The sequence below is a fragment of the Podarcis filfolensis genome (assembly GCF_964270895.1).
Source record: "Podarcis filfolensis genome assembly, chromosome: 5".
NCBI lineage: Eukaryota > Metazoa > Chordata > Lepidosauria > Squamata > Lacertidae > Podarcis > Podarcis filfolensis.
In genome coordinates this window covers 82148221-82162437 of record NC_139608.1, presented here as the reverse complement: position 1 = coordinate 82162437, position 14217 = coordinate 82148221, and the positions used below count along the sequence as shown (strand labels likewise).

General features: G+C 44.5%; 1 protein-coding gene across 15 annotated transcripts in view; it reads right to left on the bottom strand.

The window, feature by feature from the left end:
* The window catches only part of LOC310762901 (calcium-activated potassium channel subunit alpha-1), a 564221-nt gene that overhangs the window by 216898 nt on the left and 333106 nt on the right, over window positions 1-14217 (bottom strand). The window lies entirely within an intron of this gene.

Below are 14217 nucleotides of genomic sequence, written 5' to 3'. Positions count from 1 at the left end.
TGCTTTATATTTTCCCTATGTATCACCACCATTCGCTCCAGCAGAAACACAGCCATCTGAGTTCATTATCAGTTTGGAAGTTAAAATCAACAAATAAGGTACTAGTTCCAATATACTTGGGGAACTCTCCAGGTATGCATACATATGGAAGTTTTAAATTAAGAAAGAAAGAAAACTTTTGTTTGTCTACAAAAAGAGAGAGAGAGAAAGAAAACAATGTCCTGTGAACTTTCTGAAGGTACACACCTAAGACTCTTACAGCTTTCGACAGGCATCCTGGAGAGGGTGAAGTTGAGCATCCCTGCACTATAGAGGAGCAAGATAAGTGAAAAGGGAACCTTTTCTCTTTTTCACTCCGCAGACCTTCCAACTATACAGTGGTACCTCGGGTTACATACGCTTCAGGTTACAGACTCTACTAACCCAGAAATATTACCTCAGATTAAGAACTTTGCTTCAGGATGAGAACAGAAACCGTGCTCCGGCGGCATGGCGGCAGCTGGAGGCCCCATTAGCTAAAGTGGTGCTTCAGGTTAAGAACAGTTTCAGGTTAAGAACGGACCTCCAGAACGAATTAAGTTCTTAACCCGAGGTACCACTGTATAGCAATTTGTGACCTTTTCTAGTACTATATATATATATATCATAGCACAGGAAAGTCTTTGGGAGACAGCATGGCGGTGGAAAATAAAAAGGTATCTGTCTTCCATTCTCCCTCCCCCCCCCCAAAAAAGACCGCCACCTTTTCCTCATGGAGAGATGCTTGAACAGCACGCAAGGATTCAGTTCAAGGCTGCAGTGGCATGTGAAACAGGTGGGACAGTTGCGGTGGCCTTCCACTGCTGTTTGCTGGGATGGGGACAGGGCAGCGAAGAGAGCATTTCCCCCTGCAGGTGTGTGTGTGTGTGTGTGCTCCTGCAGGGCACTGATGCTGCGAGCCTTGGGCTCCCCACCTCAACAAGCGGCCCACGGGGGCAGTTTAACCAGCTCACGAGCCGCCCCCAAACCGAGTCACCTGCTTGGCGAGTTCCCGCACGCTGAGCTGAACCGGTGCAGTGCGGCAGAGCAAATCGCATCTGCACATGCCCAGACGCCGGAAATCGTGGCCACACATGCCCAGATGCCAGAAAACACACACACACAATCCGGCCCATGGAGAGATCTCTGTGGGACTTGACCAGCCCAGGCAGGGAAAACCTTGCCAACCCCGGCTCTATCTCAACAGAGTTCCACTGCCAAGCGGGCACCGCTGTGCCATGACCCTAGTGTCAGACTCCTCAACTTCAAGGGCTGAAGGGGAGGACTTTGAAACAGAAAGAGAGAGCATGACAAGGGGCTTTCAGATGACCCTGCTGGACCAATACCCCCTGCTTCAACCTAAGGATGTGGCAGTGCTCCTCTCCTGCATCACACTGGATTACTGGAGGTGGTGGGGCTCTTTCAGTACAACCACACCTTGCAGCACAGGGGTTACAACACACTGCTGCTACCCACCCGGCTCACTTGCAGTTTCTGGGTCCAGGTTGGCCAGAGCCCCAAATAGGAAAGCTTGCCTTCTGCAACATTTTGCTGCAGATCCCACTTGCAATGTATTTTTAAAGGCCACTCCACTTTCTGCCGAGAAATACAAGATTCCAGGGGTCTTGGCACTTAACCATGTGTTCCTTTTGGGAAAAATGAGGAGCAGCAGAGGCTGTGGTGTCTTTATGAGATATGGTTTATTTGCACATATTTACACCTGAGTCTGGATAAAGAGCAAGGGTTTGGGGCAACACGTCTCAAGAGTGGCATGCTTTGACAGCAGCAAAGCACTGGATTCAAAGGCAGCCCAAATGCCATTTCTGTGTCTCTTCCACACAACTTGTCCGCCTGCCAACACGCATGGCATTGGCCCCAACCTCCTTCTTCCCAAAAACCCTTGCTAAAAACGTAACCCAAGCCTCATGCAAAAAGAACATTTTTTTCCTGTGGTGACATAAACCCTGGCAACTTCCCCCCTCCCAACTCTCCTATTGTCTTTTGTTACCAAACACTGCTCGGGGAGGGAATCAGGACGCTGAATGTCCTGATGTGTCGGCTTTTGCCAGGGTAATGACTTTTGCATCACCTGTTTAGTTCTTTGCTGGCGCCTCTCTCAGCCAGTCTCCAGATAATGCTTACTTGACTTCTTCTTCTTCTTCAGCCTTGCTGAAGCCATTGATCAAATCCCACATTTACTTATTTCAGAAATTATGGGCAGGACCTGGCATCCCATAATCCACTAACACTTGGTGGATCTAGAGTGAGATCTAAAGCATTGCAATAGATAGGCCCAAGTGCCCAGTGGATATTTAAAAATGAAACTTTTTATTTTAACTTTCGAGTAGCAGACACCCTCCCAATGTTATTCTCACAGCTGCTTTTGAAACTCCTCTCAGCTCCAACTGTGGGCAGGAGATGTCTATATCAGAGGATATAGTTTTGTGTGCAAAAAGCTAGCATATCCTTAATAGGGCTCTAAATCCTAAAGCTAGAAAGGTATTCCCATTATTTTACCTAAAGCATATTTGAAAAAGCTTCCAGCCTAGTCTTGAATAATTAGTTGATTTCGCTGTAATTAATTCCTCTATTTAATAGTGGAGATGAAAGGGGTCCTGGTAAGCTTACATAATTGTATGCATGAAAAACGGTTTTATTATAAATGTGCTCAGAACATTCAAATTAGCTGCTTAATAAAAACAACAATGTTTCATTGATGTTTTCCATGTTTATACCACTTCCAATTACTGTCATGTAAGTGCAACCTACCATCCCTTAGAGAAGGTATATTTTATTATAATGAAGGCAAAGTAGAATTCGCCATGTTTGAACTGTGCATATGCAACAACAACTACAAAACTGCAAATACCGGACAGTAACTTTTTATTTAACTATGTCCCGGTTGGTAGGAAAATGTTGTACCAGCAGCTGAAAGTCCTGATGAAATAATCAAAATATGAAAGAGAACAAAATTCCAACACTATCATTTGGGGTGGTGGTGGTGAGGGTTTTATTAACTCCAAAGCATTTTGGAGAGGATCATTTTCATTCTCTCCAGCTTGAGAAAAAACACTAGTGTATCTCTGAATGCTTAGAAGTGGAAAGAAAAAATCCTTTTGAGATCATAGCTCTGTGACATTAACTTGAACAGATCTTTGGGGAGAGTGTTCGGTCCAAAACAAGACAAGCTGATGCCCCCCACAGCCTCAGACCAAACTTTTATTAGAGAGTTTCCTCTTCCAACTTAAGAAGAAGAGAGGAAATTTATCAGGGGTTTTGCCTGCCAGATGTAATCCATCAGTGAAAAACTGTTCCAGGCTCCTCCTTTCAGACCAAAGCAAATGTTTCATCCCCTGTGAAGAGTGGGTCTGGAGAATCCTCCCCATTTTTTCATCTTTTCCTAAGCCCTGATCCAGAAATGCAGATAACACATCTTTTTGCAGCCTTTAGTTCTATTCCTATTCGGAATGCTTTGCTGCTAAAGCAGATACGCTATTTCATTTTCTCAGTATCAGACCAGTACAATGGAGCTGCAAATGGGAAAATATTTTTGAGGGGATTCACCTAGAGATGTTGGATAATTCCACTGGAAACAGAGATAGGAGTTAGGAGTTGTCGCAAATTATGTGCTTGCCCAAAGTCAGGAACGGAAATCATGCAAGTGAATGCAAGTCATATTTGTCAGGGAGTTTTTTTAATCCACAAATGTTATTTTCAGCATTGACATTGGCACTGGCATTATTGTTGTTATTGTTGTTATTATTATTATTATTATTATTATTATTATTATTATGTTTCCCCTGAAATGCATTGAAGTTAGCTATGCAATGAATTATTTTAGTGGATAGTCAGATGAATAACGTAAGTTTTAGCAGAAGCCAAACTGTAGTGTAAGAGAAACAGCACTGACTGCAGTAAACACAGGATAGGTTTGAGTTTGCAGCCTCATGGCATCCCTAAATACACCTCTCCCTGCCTCATACACAGGATAGCAAATATTACCTAATAGGCATTACTGAAAGCTGATGGGATGAGACTCGTGAATTGAATGTAAAAATTGAGGGGTATAGCCTATTCAAATGAATAGACCAAACAGGAAGGGAAGAGGAGCAGAATTATATGTAAAGGATGTCTACACTTGGGAAGAGATCCATGACCTGAGCACAGAAGGCAAATTGAAAGTATATGGGTAAAAACTGTAGGAGAAGCAGTGACCTTACTGTGGGTGTCTGCTATAGACCAGCAAGCCAGATTGACGATTTGGATGATGCCTTCCTAGAGCTGATTACTGAACATTCAAAAAGGAGGAAAATGGTAGTCATGGGAGACTTCAACCACCCTGGTGCCTGTTGGAACTCAAACTCTGCCAAGAATGCAACAGGGAGGAACCGATTGACAAAGTGGAAGTACTGGGAACTTTGGGAGCAAGTGATCATGTCCTCTTGAGTTTTGTGATACAGAGGCAAGGGAAGGCTGGGTGTAGTCAGACATGCACTCTGGACTCTAAGAAAGCTGATTTCAAAAAGCTTAAGCAACTACTGGGTGAGATCCCATGGCCAGAAAAACTCAGATAGACAGGAGTCCAAAATGGATGGGAGTTTCTAAAAGGAGGAATACCGAAGGCACAAATACAAACAATTCCAACAAGAGAGAGAAGTGGGAGGCTTCTAAAGAACCTGGTGTGGCTGCATAAGGAGCTTACAGATGAGCTGAGATTTAAGGAGGGCTTGTATAATAAATGGAGGAAAGGGGAAATCACAAAGGAAGAGTATACATGAGTAGCCAACAGCTGCAGGGAGGTCAGGCAGGCCAAAGCTCAGAATGAGCTCAGGCTTGCAAGAAAGGTTAAATATAACTTTCAAAGGTTTATTTGGCTATGTTCAAAGCTAGAGGAAAAACAAGCAAGGAGTAGTCCTCTACATGGAGAAGATGGAGAAATGATGTTGGGTGACAGAGAGAAGGTGGAACTGCGCAACACCTACTTTGTGACTGTCTTCCCCCAAAAGAAAAGCAGTGTCCAACCTGGTGATAACAGAATAAACGATGCAAGGAGGGAGTTGCAGCCCAAGATAGGAAAAGATGTGGTAAGGCAACACCTAGCTACTTTAAATGAATTCAAATCTCCAGGGCCTGATGAACTGCACCCAAGGGTACGAAAGGAGATTGCGGATGTAATCCTCGGCCCCTAGGAGTTGGCTCCTAGGCATAGTGATGAATACTCTGTTGTTCTATTCCATCTGAAGAGGACAAAGGAATGGGGCTTAGTCACTCAAAAGCATGCACAATTACACCACTGCTTTTAAAAAAAAAAACTTTCCTGAAGATACTCAAATATGCTGAAAGGTACTTCGGGACTTATATCCACCACAGCAAATACCTGGTTTTTACTTTGAGAATGGGAAGATGACATATATTCACCGCCTTCCTAGCTACAATCTAATTCTCATGTTACTAGGACCACCAGTCATGGAAACTGCATCGTTTTCTCTTAACAGAAAACTCGAGTAGCCACAGGACAAGGGGAGGCCTCAGCACGGTTAAGTGAGCCCCATGGTATGCAAAAGAGCAAAATCTCAGTGCCCCCCGCAACCCAGTGAAGACTAAGCCTGCTGAGCAGCTTCCATGAGTCACAAAATACTGATTATCAGCTGGAAAACAAAAACAGAAAACAGTGGAAGAGGCGGGAGGAATGAATTGATACGTTCAAGTTCTTTGCATCTTATGGTATCCTGAAAAGGCTGGCTCTCTGAACATTATTGTTGCAGGAGGCAGGTCCCATATACACACAAGACCTGCAACCATTCCATTTGTAGAGTTATTTCCTCCTCCACTTAGTAGGAGTGCCCCTGTCCAGAGTCCCTGCCAGCCAGCCAACTCCTCTTCCTCTAGGACTCTAAAAATTGTGAGGAAGAAGCAGGAGATTCAACTTCCTCTCTCCCCAACCCCCTCACTGCACTTTTCTGTTCTTCTTTCCAACTGACACTCAACATTCAATGGGTGCTGGGCATTCAGCCCTCATAGGACTGGGGTTGTTTTTTTTTTGGGGGGGGAACAGTGTTAGAAACTGAGATGTGAAAGCTAGGAGCTAAATAGCACCTTCTACCTAGGTTAGGGGGGCAACAACGTAATGTCTAGTGTGCTTTTTTAAAAAAACAAGAATACAAAGCTGGAAATGAATGAACGGCAGCTAAAATATTGTGTTCATTTTTCACATGGTCTAGTCCTTCCCCTGCCCACCCCTGTAATATTCTTAAGAGGGTATCTTCTCCAGTCTTCAGACAGTAGCTGGAAGTGGAGAGGCAGAAAAGGTCCCCCTTTCCTTCCACTCTGCAGTTTTAATCTGAAATCTTAGGTGCAGTACTGTGCCCAGAGCTCAGAAACTGCTCACGCTAATGAAATTCCCTGTCGCAAAATGCGCGTAGAACAAGGGGAGTTTCAAACACTGGGGAAGAAGTGGTGGGCTCCTTAGGGTTTACTAAGAACAACTTCTTCTTCTTCTTCTTCTTCTTCTTCTTCTTCTTCTTCTTCTTCTTCTTCTGCTGCTGCTGCTGCTGCTGCTGCTGCTGCTGTAAACCTTAAAGTTTCCCTGATCACACCAACACCTACCTATTGTTTCATAGATTCATAGAATTGTAAAGTTGGAAGGGACCCGAGGGTTACGTCATCCAACCCCCTGAAATGCAGGATCCCTCACCCAATTTGAAAATGTACCGGACTCTGTTTAGCTTTGCAAAGGTGCTAGCAGTTTTATTGCTGCACCACTAGGAGGCCCAATTTGATTCCATTTCTGCCAGGACTCTATCGCTTGACTGCATGTTTGTACGACATAGAGGACAGAACATGAAACGCTTTGCGAAAGGCAATACTTAAAAGTCAAAAGAACATTGCATTTAATTTATAGTACAAAGGATGACAGGAAATGTATAACACAAGAACTGTGGGAAACGTTCATGGATCTATACTTGTGAAAATATATTAATCAAGCCCTCACCCAAACCCCCCTTCTGCCATTAAACTCAGACTTCCAATAAAAACCACATCCCCCATTTTACAGAACAAAAACATAAAAGCCATTTATCTGGAGATACATTACGAGGAGGGGGACCGGATAATGACTCTGTTTAAGAAAATGTCTCTAGGCATACAGATGAAAGCACTTCAGCCGTGCAAAAGCATTACAAACACAACTAGTGTGGGGGGGGATCTGACTTGGAAAACAATACTATTTGCATCATGCATTCAACCACAGACAAAATCACGCAGGGCAAGGAAGTAAATCAACTATTTCAGTAATTTATACCTTACCCCAGTATGAGCCAACTTTGTAACAAGACACCAAGGTCTGTCGATACGTATTTTGCTCTTCCTTTTCAGAGGCACTATGCCCAGGTTTGACTCTGTATCCATTTTTGAATAAATCTCCATGAGACTTCTTACGACGCCGGGTAGTTTTGTATGTTTCCGTCCGTGTACCCCCTGTGGGGTTGTGATAGACCAAAATCTTGCTGGGAATCATCACGACAGAGCTTCAGGGTTAAGGGAGGGGAAATCAAAATTTACCCGAAAAGGTGTTTTCTCCAAGGTGTGGGCAAAATTTGCCGTAGTGTAAAGTCTCTTCCCCCCACTACACACTAAAAAGTAAAGAGCATAAAGGAAGAGAGGTTGCTGAGAATCAGCCACTCATGCTGGAATATTTTAAGTTGTGAAATAATTAGGAAGACTGCATATTCTGTATTTGATATTGTTACCAAAAATAATTTTAAAATGGCATAAGCAAAGAAAGGAGGGGGGAGGTAGTGACTGGAAGAGGGAGAAATAGAACAAATTTCTATCCCAAATTGTGCTCTCTAAAACGCAGAGAACATCACGCAAACAGGGACCAAACTGCTATGGCAGAGAGACTTGCTGTGCAGATGCTCCTCTTGTTTGTCTGCTACCCCAGGGCTTAAAAGGCATCTCCTATCCGGATATTGCCATATAAGCTTCTTTCGTTTCCCCTCCAACCTGCGTCCTCCCCAGGAGGAGAAAACAGAACAGATTACAGTTCCTGCAAAAAGGAGATGCTTTGATCCACAAATCCACAGGCCCGCCCACAATGCCACAAAATGTATTTGGTTGTCACGGAAATTGTTCGTTTGACAGCATTACATGCCCTATCTCAGGTTAAAGCCTGCACACTGCAGAGAGGTCATGTAATCAGCCAACTCTTACAGGATTTAGTCCTTATGAATTGGGGAGGGATGTGTGTGTGTTGTGTGTGTGTGTTGTGGGGGGAAACCTTCTACTAATCCTCAGTTAACGACAACTGGAATACCAAATATTTTAAGCTATAACAAGGAGTGGCTAGAAATAAACAGTATTCAATTAAGTTTTGATAGATGGTATTTGCAGATCTCTTGTGTCCACCTAAGGCCTTACCCAACCCATTCAGGTTAAGAAAATGATAGTGATTTTTTTTTTTTAATGAATGCTTGTTTTGCACAAAAGAAAAGAACTAAGGCTCCCCACAGCTGTCAGATGCTATGGCTTATGCAATCCATTATGAATTCAAACACAGTGGGGTTTTTTTTCTTCTTAATCTCCACTTTCACATAAAAGCTGTCATCCCAACCCCCAAAAGCTGGGCTAATTCAGAGGATTGCTTATCCTTACATCTGTTTCCGTTAGCAAAAGCAAAAGAGGTCTATCAGTGGCTATTTAACATTCTAGCTAAACGAAACATCCTTGTTCAGAGACAGCTCAGGCATTCTGTCCCCCCCCCCATGTGATTAGAATTGTTTGCGGGAGAGCAAGTGCATGTCTGTTATCCATGCCCCCTCCATTGCATATCTCTTGCCCAGCCCCGCTGACCTCCATACACTACACTACGAACATCAGCAGCTGGGAGCCTTCTGTACTCCTGCAGCTCCCCCCCCCCCCGATCAGGGCGCTAAGGTTCCCCACCGCTAAAATTCACCGTTTAGCACATGAAGGGCGGTGAAGCCAAGCACAGGATATGCTGGGTGGAGACAACCAACACCCGCTTCTTTCTTTAATGCAGTTCCAATTGCAGGAATTGCCAACATGGTGCCTTTCAGATGTTGGATTGCACCTGTCAGCATCCCTGACCACTGGTTCTTTTGACTGGGGATGATGGGAGTTGGAGTCCAATGTCATCTGGAAGGCTGCCCCTGCTAGGAAGTAAAGGAAAACGAGATGTTCCTTCTCAACAAGCTAACCTTGCAACAGAGGTGTTTTTTTAAAAACAAAAAACCACCCACCCACTAGTGCAACTTTCTGGAAAGCACATTTGCTTCACTGAAAGTCGTACGTCAGCATGACTTTTCTATTTTTATCTGGCTGCTGCCTGCAACATAGCCCTAAACCAGGACCAGGCTCTTCAGAGAGGTTTTAACCTATGGACAGGACAGAATGTCAAGAAGGGAAGTAAAGGAGGACAAAGGTCAGGGGCAAAGCCTGGATTATGCTACATGGCACCATTCAGATGAAGATGACCAGAGGCATCTCCTATAAATCACAGAGAACTAGTCACAAGGGGAGGGTGGATGGATGGATGGATGGATGGATATACAAATTAGAGCAATGTGGTTGGGTCGGTTCGATTTATATCTTGGGAAACTGGGCTCTAATCAAAATGGAGTTCCAAGCCTACTTCTACAAAGGACTCAGATGAGTGGCCTAAGGCATTCCTCTTCAGTTAGTGGGCCATTGCCCACAAGACCTCCAAGCTTCTGGTAAATCACACTAGTGCCACTATCACCTTTTCCCTTTTTGTTAGGGGTGTGTGTGTGTGTGAGAGAGAGGGGGGGGAGAGAAAGAGAGAAATAGATAAAGCAACCCACAATAACCTTGGATCTGAAGAGGTAAAATACTATTGGTCTAAGCAATGAAGTGGGGCAGTAAATGTTATGTGTAACATTTTCCATTTCACAAAGGTTATTAGTAACATTTAACAGATGCCAGATGTAAATACAGTATTTCGCAAGCTGGGCAGTTTTCAGTATTATTTACTGAATTCATGTAAAGCAAACATGCTATTATTTCAGATCACCCTCTAGGGAGCCTTTCTCATCCTTGGGTCGCCGTAGGTTTTTGAACTACAACTCCCATCATCCCTGAGTACTGGGCCTGCTAGTAAGGAGTGATGGGAGTTGTAGTCCAACAACAGCTGAGCAGCAAACGTTCCAGGGCATTTTAAAAAAACAATCAAGTGTGAATTGGACATTTTCAAATTCAAATAATCCATGCAATCTGCATAGACATTTTCTAATTCAATGTCTCCCCCCCCCAAAAAAAACCCCAGCAACCCTTCCCTCATCACTAAGGGTTCATGATTGCTCTCCCACATCTTAAAACTGCCCAAACTGTTTCATACCTATTCTGAAGTTCATTCACACTGAGTTCAATGGAATTTATCACAAGTACACATGCACACAATTGGAAACTGAATTCAACAACATAATAATTATGTCTTGCCCTTCCAAACTTTCAGGACACATACACAGTACAATTTATATCTTTTCTGAACAGGGCTGAAAGCCTGCCTCTAACCATTGGTTGCAGGGATTATTCATTAGAATCAAGCACTACTTTTCAAGAAGTTCCTCCCTCTTATGTAAAACTGAACAGGTGGCTTCTTCTTCTTTTCAAATCAACTTAATAATTGCCTAAATTATTTATTGGAAGCAGCATTTGGCATAGCAACACTCCGCTCAACTTTAGAAACATTTGCAGCAGCATACACAAATCAAATACCGGTAAATCTTTTTTGTACTTTATCAAAACTTCCTATGAAAAGGAACTTTCATGATGGTTGAACAACTGTTTAAATTCCTGCTTTCTCGTGGTTCCAAATATGTGTCTTTCGTACTTGGGCAAAACTTTGTTCCTGGAGAACTGGTCATTCTCCTACCTATATGAAATGACCAATTTCCTTAAAGCACAGTTCTGTCCGGGCTCAGAAAAGAAGAGTGACAAGCAATATGCTTGGTGGTTGCAGGAATTTGTGCACACACATGCGCGTGCGCGCGCACACACAAAATTGTATTTTATTTTTACAAACAAAACTGGCACTGCGAAGTAGTTCTGCCCTCTAAGGTCATTGAAGCCCCCCGCCCCAAAGCCTTTCCATACATACAACTGAGAAAATATTCCTTCCGTGTCTGCATATTGTATGATCTCCAAGCTACAAATGTCTTTTTTGGTAAATACCACCCTCTTAAAAGATTTTCTGGAGTGTGAAGTTGCGGCACCATTTTTGTGTCCTGAAGGACACACTACCCATATTGCAATATCCAGAGAAGAGCATAGGATGTGAAGGGAAAACTGAAGGGAGGTGGAAGTCAGTTGGTTACTGTTGTAGTGAAGCAGCTGAAGAGAGAGGAAAGCAGCGACAGATAGGTCATTAAGAAAAAGCAGAGGGGCAAATGAAAACCATCTTTTTTTTAATTAACAGAGAGTCTGACTGCTAACACCCTGCTAGTATTGAAGACCATTGACAGGGTGGTAGGAATGGGGGTCCCTCCAGTTTCTGATGAGTGAAAAAAAATGAGACTTGTTCTGATCCACAAACCTATGTGTTTTTTCTTTGGAAGCTCTCATCAACCCTGTTCCTAAGCATTCCCCTGAAAACACCTACCATGACAGCACCACAGGCTTGAGCCTGGAGCCAAGTCAAATAATGACCGCTCCCCACATCAAATGGGGGTGCCTTTTGCATGGTCCCATGCAGCCCCCCGGACCCTATGCAGCTCCTGGCAGTACAGCCTGGCTTTGCCCTCCCCAGGCTGGATACCTGGAGATCTCCGCCTACCTCAGCCAACTGCCCAATCCCACCTGAGGGAGGCGTTGCCAGGGGATCGGGCCAGGTAAGGGGAGGGACCGCCCTGCCCACACAGTAGAGGGTGGACCTTACCTGGGAATCGTCAGTTTGCTCCAGAGCTTCTCCCACCCTGCCCTCCATCAGTTAAGCCTTCTTTTGCAGGTTAACCTCTTCTCCACAAGTATGCGGGTGCTGCTATGGCAGGGTCACCATTGAAGGGCCAGAAAGGAATTTTCCTGCATTGGCAGGTTTTGCCTTCCCCGTAGCAAAACGTCACAACTTTGATGGTTTCAGGCCTTGGGCGGAATCCGTAGTCTATCTTCCCTAAATGGGGGGGGGGTGAAGCAGTGACACTCCCCCTGCGGCAGCGATCCCAGGGTTCCCCGTTAAAGGGGTTTTGAGGGGAGGCATTGGCCATATGCTGAGAGATTGTCATTGCTCTCCCCTGCGACGGCGGCGAAACGGGGGGTGGGCTCTCTGCTTGAACATATGTTCTCCAGAGCCAGCCCAATCCCCACACATTCTGGATAACCCTGATATCCCCCAGATCCCCTGGGGACTGGGAAGGATAAACGCCCAGTGCCTAAGCCAAGGTCTCCCTACATCTGAATCTTAATAAAGTTGTGGCCAATTTTAATCCCATAGCACATTGTCTTGAGTCATTATTCCACTCGGGAGTCACCTGGGGTTGGGGGGACTCTGCCTGTCCACGTAAATAGGGGCTGCATGCAAAAGATGCAAGGGGGCAGGAACAAATAAAGAAAGGGTCTATCCTGGTGCTTAATTTCTCAGACCTCCCCACTTTTGCTGTAAAAAATTAACGCAGTGTATCCAGAGGCTGAGCTGGATGTATCCCTAGGATGAGCAGGAGATGACAGTGTGCAGCCGTCAGAGCGAATTGTTTGGAGGCAAGAAGCAGCAAGGGGTGGAAATGGGGCCAGTTATTTAGCTCCTGCTTCCTCAATAGCATCATGTGAGATGACTTGAAGGTTCGCTAGCTGTCACTCTTAATCATTTTAGATTAGAGCCTGCTAAGTTAACTATTCAGTGTCAAAAGCATTTCAGGGCCAAACTAGACACGATGGGGGCAACTGCATGAATTCATCCACGTGTCTTTTTTTAAATAAAAATAAAAAGGAGCAGTGTGAGTGAGGGGACCTGAGCCCCCGTCCCTATCTATGTGCACTCAGTTGCTTCAACAGTTTTCACTGCCTAGTCCAGCTTACTTGCAGTAGCGGTGATAAGCAGGGGAAGAAGTACTTTAAAAAGCAACAGACCACAGCAAGGTAAGACAGAATGGAGAGGAAGGTTTGGCTTCTCTCACCTGTATGGTCCTATCTTCTCCTCACTACTCTCTTGCCTTGCATATATTTGTGTTGTTTTACTTGTTTTGGATTTTGCAAACTGCCTCGAAATATCTGATGAATGGTGGTATAGAAATGTTTGAAATGTATGCATACATACACGGGTTCCTCCTGTGTTTTTCAAACTTGGGTTCCCCAGCTGTTGATGGACTACAACTCCCATCACCCCTAGCTAGCAGGACCAGTGGTCAGGATTGCCCTCTCATGTCTAGTTAGCTCTGAGGGCTGGCCTCAGGCAGATGCTTGTATTCAGCAACTTTGCTGAACATTTTGCTGGAGATGATCACAACTCAGTTGTGATCAGTGTAGAGAGCTCCAGGCTGTTGGAGAAGGTACAGTGGAACCTCGGGTTGTGGACGTAATCCGTGACGGAGGCATGTCTGCAACCCGCAGCATTTATAACCTGCAGCGCCGCGTCTGCGCATGCACGTGATGCAATTTGGTCTTCTGCGCATGCGGGAAGCGTGATTTTGCGCTTCTGCACATGTGCGAGCGGTGAAACCCAGAAGTAATCCTTTCCGGTACTTCCAAGTTTCCCGCGGTCCGCTATCTGAAAACACATAACCCTTAGCGTTTGTAACCCGAGGTACCACTGTAGTTAAAAAAGAAAGGGAGACAGAATGCCTGTGTGTGTATGTGTGTGGCTGCAGATGTTGTCTATGCACCTTACGTTAATTCTATTGCCACACACATTCTGAACACATACTCTCATCCACATTCTTCCCACAACTAGTCATACAGAAGCTACTACATAGGTCTAGAGTTGAATCTAGGCAGTCCTGGTGAGCAATAAAACTGCCTGTGCATTGTGGCAGGGATATGCTAGATAGCTGAGGAATGGAGCTGTGTTTTCTCTCGAATTACCATATTTTTCCGTCTATAAGATGCCCCCATGTATAAGATGCCCCCTATTTTGGGGGACTCAGATTTAAGAAAATGAAGGGAGATGGCCCAGAGTATAAGACGCCCCCTAATTTTTGACATTATTTTTAGGAAAAAAACCTAGTCTTATAC